General features: G+C 49.0%; 1 protein-coding gene across 5 annotated transcripts in view; it reads right to left on the bottom strand.

Moving 5' to 3' along the window:
- The window catches only part of LOC125027153 (casein kinase I-like), a 124,116-nt gene that overhangs the window by 104,524 nt on the left and 12,092 nt on the right, over positions 1 to 7,500 (bottom strand). The window lies entirely within an intron of this gene.

Below are 7,500 nucleotides of genomic sequence, written 5' to 3'. Positions count from 1 at the left end.
CTTGCTTGCTTGCTTGCTTGCTTGCTTGCCTGAACGCTTGCCCACCCTCCTACCTGACCACCTGACCGCCCGCTCGCACTCTCTATGCCCTCTACCCACCTACTCCTCCCTCCTCCCTCCCACCTCCCTCCCCCTCCCCCTCCCTCCTCCCCCTCCCCCTCCCTTCTCCCTCCTCCCCCTCCCCTCCTCCCCCTCCCCCTCCCTTCTCCCTCCTCCCTCCCCCTCCCCCTCCCTCCCACCCTCTCTCACTTCCAACAGGTGCAGACAGGTCACTTTATCCTGCATCACCCCATATCCCTCCCCCCTCCCCCTTCCACATATCCTTTACCACCACCACCACCCCTACCACCGACCCTCTTCCCCTCTCCCCTACCCGTACCCCTTACTCCCCCACAGGTACCCCCTCCCCCTCCCCCCGAAACCCGCAAAACGCCCAGAAGCGGAGGAAATGGGAGCGTCGTTGCTCAACACATCATTCAAGGTTGCATCTCATTCTTCCTGCACATCCCCCCCTCCCCCCTCTCTCCTAAACTCCCCCAAACCACCGACTGTCTGTTGGACGGACTCTCTCTCTCTCTCTCTCTCTCTCTCTCTCTCTCTCTCTCTCTCTCTTCTCTCTCTCTCTCTCTCTCTCTCTCTCTCTCTCTCATAATCATAATAATAACAAATAATGACACCCAATATCATTACAAGAATGGTAAAAACAATTATATAAATAAAAACCGTGAATGATAACATATAGTAACAAAAATAATAACTATAACAAAAAGAAAAGTAAAAAGACATAACAATACCTAACAATAACTAATTGTAATAATGACAGTAGTGGTAATAATATATGATATAAAAATAACAACAATAATAATAATATTAATAGCAGTGACAACGAAAACGATTATCACAAATTAAATATACTATAAATTAAATCAATAACAATAACAATATTAACTATAATGAAAAGAATAAGCATAAAACAAGCTACAATAACAATGACAATAAGAAAACTATAACAGTAACACTGATGATGATAGCAATCAATAATAATGGTAATTATAACGATAATGATAATGACAAAGATAACGATAACAGCAGCAATATACACTAATAGTAATAATGCCATACCCTTATCAGGGACGACAATAACAAGAATACCAATGACTGGAAAATGAAAAGGGCTAAAAAACCAGATCAATCAAACAACCAGTACACCGATAACACTGACAGCATACCAAAAACAGCACCGCAACAATAGTAAAAACAAGAATAATAACAATATAAACAAAAAATGAATAAACTGCAATGAGAATCCCCCACCCCATCATTAACCATCACGATAAAAACAACAACAACAACGACAAAAATAAAAACTTGTAGCCGTGGTAGTTGGAACAACGGTATGAAAAACGGCGGTAATTATGGTAAAAATATTAACAGCCATAAGTGTTTCATGTAACCCTGGGTTAAAGGGAAAGGGGAGAAGAGACCAAAACAAAACAAAAAAACAATTAAGTAGAAACAAATAAGAGCATGAGAAAAAAAGGAAAAGCCGAATAAAGAACACACACAGAATGGAGAGAGAGAGAGAGAGAGAGAGAGAGAGAGAGAGAGAGAGAGAGAGAGAGAGAGAGAGAGAGAGAGAGAGAGAGAGAGAGAGAGAGAGAGAGAGAGAGAGAGAGAGAGAGAGAGAGAGAGAGAGAGAGAGAGAGAGAGAGAGAGAGAGAGAGAAAGAGAGAGAGAAAGAGAGAGAGAGAGAGAGAGAGAGAGAGAAAGAGAGAGAGAGAGAGAAAGAGAGAGAGAGAGAGAGAGAAAGAGAGAGAGAGAGAGAGAGAGAGAGAGAGAGAGAGAGAGAGAGAGAGAGAGAGAGAGAGAGAGAGAGAGAGAGAGAGAGAGAGAGAGAGAGAGAGAAGAGAGAGAGAGAGAGAAAGAGAGAGAGAGAGAGAGAGAGAGAGAGAGAGAGAGAGAGAGAGAGAGAGAGAGAGAGAGAGAGAGAGAGAGAGAGAGAGAGAGACAGACAGACAGACAGACAGACAGACAGACACACACACACACACACCGCCTTGACGTGTTCTCCTCGCCCCAGGGACGCCTTCAACCCCCCCCCCTTTTTCCTACGCCCTGGGCTCTTTCCTCTCACTCTCTCTTTCGACGCGAAGCCCTCGGAGCACAAACCCCAGAGCATAAAGAGCGTAAAAAAGAAAATGGAAAGTAGAAATGGAAAAGCGACGCCTTTCCTGCGATTTGGGGAGGGGGAGAAGAGAGAGAAGAGGGAGGAGGAGGAAGGAGGGGGGAGGAGGAAGGGGGGAGGAGGAGGAAGGAGGGGGGAGGAGGAAGGAGGGGGGAGGAGGAAGGAGGGGGGAGGAGGAAGGAGGAGGGGGGAGGAGGAAGGAGGAGGAAGGAGGGGAAGGAGGAAGGAGGAGGAAGGAGGAAGGAGGAGGAAGGAGGAGGGGGGAGGAAGGTGGAGGGGGGGGAGGAAGGAGGAGGAGGGGAGGGGAGTAGGAGGACGAAGGAGGAGGAAGGAGGAGGAAGAGGACGGGGGAGGAGGAAGGAGGGAGGAAGGAGGGAGGACGGAGGAGGAGGAAGGAGGGAGGAGGACGAAGGAGGGAGGAGGAGGGAGGAGGGAGGAGATGGGAGGAGGAGGAGGAGGAGGAGGAGGAGGAGGAGGAGGAGGAGGAGGAGGAGGAGGACGGAGGAGGAGGAAGGAGGGAGAACGGAGGAGGAGGAAGGAGGGAGGACGGAGGAGGAGGAAGGAGGGAGGACGGAGGAGGAGGAAGAGAGGAAGAAGGAGGAGGAGGAAGAAGGAGGAGGACGAAAGGAGGAGGAGAGGGCTAATAAAAAAAAATAATAAATAAAAAAAACAATCGAAAAAAAAACAAAGAGAAGATCGAAAGACGAAGACTCTACGGGGGATAAAATACTAGGGGAAAACAACAAAATCAGACGCGACACAAACATAAGTGGGGGGGAGAGCGGGGGGGGGGGGCGCCACTCCCTCTTTCCACGGCGGACATGAACTAATCGCGTTCCCCCGAATCAACATCACCTCAGCTATCCTTACTCTCCCCCCCCCCCCCCACCCACCAACCAGCCCTACCCCCTTGTCTAAGCCCTCGCCAGTCCCCCCACCCCCCCCCCATCCCCGGTCCGTGTCCCTTACCAGTCCCCGAGCTCAACAATAAGCCCCCTCCCCCCACATCTCCATTCACCCCCCCCACCCCCACCCCCCGCTCTTCACTACACGTCCGGCGCGTTCTTGACTCGTTCTCAGACACGCCTTGAGTCACGCCGGACATCGAGTACGTGCGTGCGTGTGTGTCGTGTCTGTGTGAGAGAGACGGCGAAGGAGGAGGAGGAGGAGGAGGAGGAGGAGGAGGAGGAGGAGGAGGAGGAGGAGGAGGAGGAGGAGGAAAAGAAAAGAGAGAGCAAGGGAGGGAAAGGGAAATGGAGGGAAAGCGAATGACAAACAAGAATGAATCAGAGTGAAAGAATGAAACGAAACAGGAAAAATGAAAAAAGGAGAAAACCACAAACGGGGATAAAAAAAAAAAAAAACAATTACAACAAAACCTAAACGCGAAATGTAACACAACCCCCCCCCATTTACACTAACCCCCCTCCCCCTCTCTCCCTCCCCCCCTTCCCCTCAGTCCGCCGGAAACCCCCCTACGCTCCCTCTGCGCCCCTCATAATCACCTTCCACAACGCCGGCCTGGGATTCCCATGCTGTCTACGCGCCCTATGCGAATTGAGCGACGTGCTCTGCAAGGCGACCGGACGGCGATGTAAAACGATCTAAAACGAAGCCAAAGCGAAGTAAAACAGCCGAACGACGACGTAAACCGAACGAATGGCGATGTAAAAACGAACGAACGAACGAACGACTGCTTCGTAAAGCAACACGGCGGCGCTGCAGGGCGAACGAAGGACGGCATGAGACTTAAAGGCCAATCGATGTCGGACTCACACATGGCCACGGAGAGAGAACGAACGACTCATAACGACCGAAAAAGGCTTGTCTTGGCGAAAGGATTATGCTCAAAAACGAAACGACTCGCACTGATTAACGAGCGAACGGCTAAGAAATGCTAAAACGAAACAAGAGCACAGCAATTAGATAGGAGTGTGATCGTTTAAGAAAATAAAATGTAAAATCAATCAAACGTGACCGAAACGAGCGAATTAATCACATGTAAAGGATCGATTTCGCAGCAGTAAATAAGAAACCACGAAACAAAACCTTGGAATCATCAAAAACTAAACACAGAATGGAATATCACGTCATTTTCACTATTCTCAGCGACTCAATGTGTGAACTGAGGAAGATAAAAAAAGGGGGGCACAGCGGAATGATCTATAATAAAAACAAGAAAAACAAAAACAAAAATCAAACCCGAAAATACAAAATGAAACAAATCAACCATGAAACCGAATTAGCACGACCAGCAGCCATCGCCGAACCTAGGCATTAAACCAACCTCAAGATATATCCATAATTACTTCCATAATTACCAAGATCACAAACGTATCAGTCCTAATGAATTATCGGAAGATTTATAAAAAAAAAAAAAAAAATAAAGCGATACGTCATTCAACCCACGGCTACAATACAACCAAAATAATAATTGAAATCACTAATCTCTGGGATGACCGTCAATAACAAGATGAAAGCGATACGGATGATTTTGTGATGTACCGCCAAGCTGCTTCATTATGCAGCCCATAACATTCGTTAATGACCATCGTAATGACAATAAACAAGTGTTAATAATATAAATAATGCCCAATAGTAATACAACCAACGCTACTATCACCATGATAATGACGGTATTAGCAATTACTGATTATGACAGCAATAACCTCACCAACAACAAAAATAGTAACAACAATGATCAAAGTCAGAACTGACAATGATTCTAACAATAATAGCAACGATTATGATAAACTAAAATGACAATATTATAATTTGATCACTGTGTAATCATTCTAAATCTCATTATCATTATCATACACATACCAATGATGTCGGAAGGTAATTATAATTATTATTATATCATTATCAGCATTAATGGAATGTCGAACCAATTCGCTTTCAACAGAACATTAGCAAAAAGTAACAAAAGAGGCATTCTCCATACTGTCAATCACAGTTTTCTTCCAATCAACAATAACTCCATACATAAAATATTAGTTAGTAAAAAATATACATATATCACGGTTACTTAATTATGCTTATCTCAGAATATAAAAATAGCAGCTACTCGCGGCACCAGTGCCAGCTAAAACAAGGGCCACCAGCGGAAGGAGTGACAACAACAATATATAACAATAATGACAATAAATATAATAACAATAAAACATTAACAGCAATAACCAACAAAACAAAACGATTAAAAATAAAAACAAAAAAAGCAAAGGCAACAATTATAATGAAGAACATAAATAATGAAAAGATATAATTAAATAAAATAATAATAATAATAATAATAATAATAATAGTAATAATAATGATCATTATATTATTTTTCAATATTTCAATAACAATTACTATAACAATTTTAACAATTTTGTACCGATAGCATCCATCACAACCAATCACAACGATGGTCATTAAAACAAAGAAACAAACAAACAAAAAAAAACAGGAAAAAATCCATAGCCCCAGCCCTGCTTCGCGTGTCGTCTCCAAATATCAAAGCATCAAACTAGGAGGATAGAGAACTCCGCTCCGTCCCCTCCTCCTATGTGGGGAAGGGGAAGAGGGCGGGAAGGGGAAGAGGGCGGGAAGGGGAAGAGGGGGGGAAGGGGAAGAGGGGGGGAAGGGGAAGAAGGGGGAAGGGGAAGAAGGGGGAAGGGGAAGAGGGGGGAAGGGGAAGAAGGGGGAAGGGGAAGAAGGGGGAAGGGGAAGAAGGGGGAAGGGGAAGAGGGGGGAAGGGGAAGAAGGGGGAAGGGGAAGAAGGGGGAAGGGGAAGAGGGGGGAAGGGGAAGAGGGGGGAAGGGGAAGAAGGGGGAAGGGGAAGAGGGGGGAGGGGAGAGGGGGGGAAGGGGAAGAGGGGGGAAGGGGAAGAGGGGGAAGGGGAAGAGGGGGAAGGGGAAGAAGGGGGAAGGGGAAGAGGGGGAAGGGGAAGAGGGGGAAGGGGAAGAAGGGGGAAGGGGAAGAAGGGGGAAGGGGAAGAGGGGGGGGAGGGGAAGAGGGGGGGAAGGGGAAGAGGGGGGAAGGGGAAGAAGGGGGAAGGGGAAGAAGGGGAAGGGGAAGAAGGGGGAAGGGGAAGAGGGGGGAAGGGGAAGAGGGGGGAAGGGGAAGAGGGGGGGAAGGGGAAGAGGGGGGAAGGGAAGAGGGGGAAGGGGAAGAGGGGAAAAGGGGGAAAGAGGAAGGGGGAGAAGAGGAAGAGGGAGAAGAGGAAGAGGGGTGAGGTGGAGGAGGGGGAGGGGAAGGAGGGGGAGGGGAAGGAGGGGGAGGAGAGGGAGGGGAAGGAGGGGGAGGAGAGGGAGGGGGAGGAGGGGGAGGAGAGGGAGGGGGAGGAGGGGGAGGGGAAGGGGGAGGAGAGGGAGGGGGAGGAGAGGGAGGGGAAGGAGGGGAAGGAGGGGAAAGAGGGACGAAAGGGGAAGAGAGAGGAGAGGGAAAGAGGGACGAAAGGGGAAGAGAGAGGAGAGGGAAAGAGGGACGAAAGGGGAAGAGAGAGGAGAGGGAAAGAGGGACGAAAGGGGAAGAGAGAGGAGAGGGGAAGATTGAGGAAAGGGGAAGAGGGGGGGAAGGGGGAGAAGGCTAAAGGAAGGAAAGGATGAAACATCCTCTTCCCCCCCTCTCTTCCTCAATGACAATCCACACTGTCTGCGATTCCGGAAATTTCTCGAAGCAAGGGAATCTCCTGGAGCCCCCCCCCCCCCTGCCGGAGGGAGTCAGGTGTTCGTCTTAACGGGGTCGGTACTGCGGCGCGACAAGTCTAGGGAGCTCCGGCGCCGCGGTTGGCACTCCCCTTCCCCTTCCCCTTCCTCCCCCCCTTCCCCCTCCCCAGCCCCTATGGCTCCCCTTCCCCTTCCCCTCCCCCTTCCCCCTCCCCAGCCCCTATGGCTCCCCTTCCCCCTAGGCCCCTCCCCACCCCCCCAAATCCCAAGTCCCCCATACCCCTGGTACCAACCCCTCCCCCTCCCCCTCCAAGGTCAGCTCTGAACGAGATCTTATCGCCGCCTCGCTGACGTGCTCTCATTGTCTTTAAAAGTGCCTCGGCAGCAGCGGCTCAATGCATTATTCATCCCGCCGAGAGAAATCACGGTCGAAGGAAAACAAATAAAATAATCCGGACTCCTCGTTTGTTTGTTTTTGTTTTATTCTAAATGCAACATTGCTTTAATTGCAACGCCCGAATCCATCGCCGCCAGGCATCCACGACAGCCAAGAAAACAAATGCAAGATGGAGGGCGCCGAACGTAGCTCCTGGCAAGCATGTGTCTAAGCATGCACGCGCACGCCAATACACGCGCGCACACACACGCACGCGCGCGCCT

The sequence above is a fragment of the Penaeus chinensis genome, chromosome 7, assembly GCF_019202785.1.
Source record: "Penaeus chinensis breed Huanghai No. 1 chromosome 7, ASM1920278v2, whole genome shotgun sequence".
NCBI classification, from domain to species: Eukaryota; Metazoa; Arthropoda; class Malacostraca; order Decapoda; family Penaeidae; genus Penaeus; species Penaeus chinensis.
Note: the sequence above shows the minus strand (reverse complement) of the source record. Positions and strands in the feature narration are given on the sequence as shown.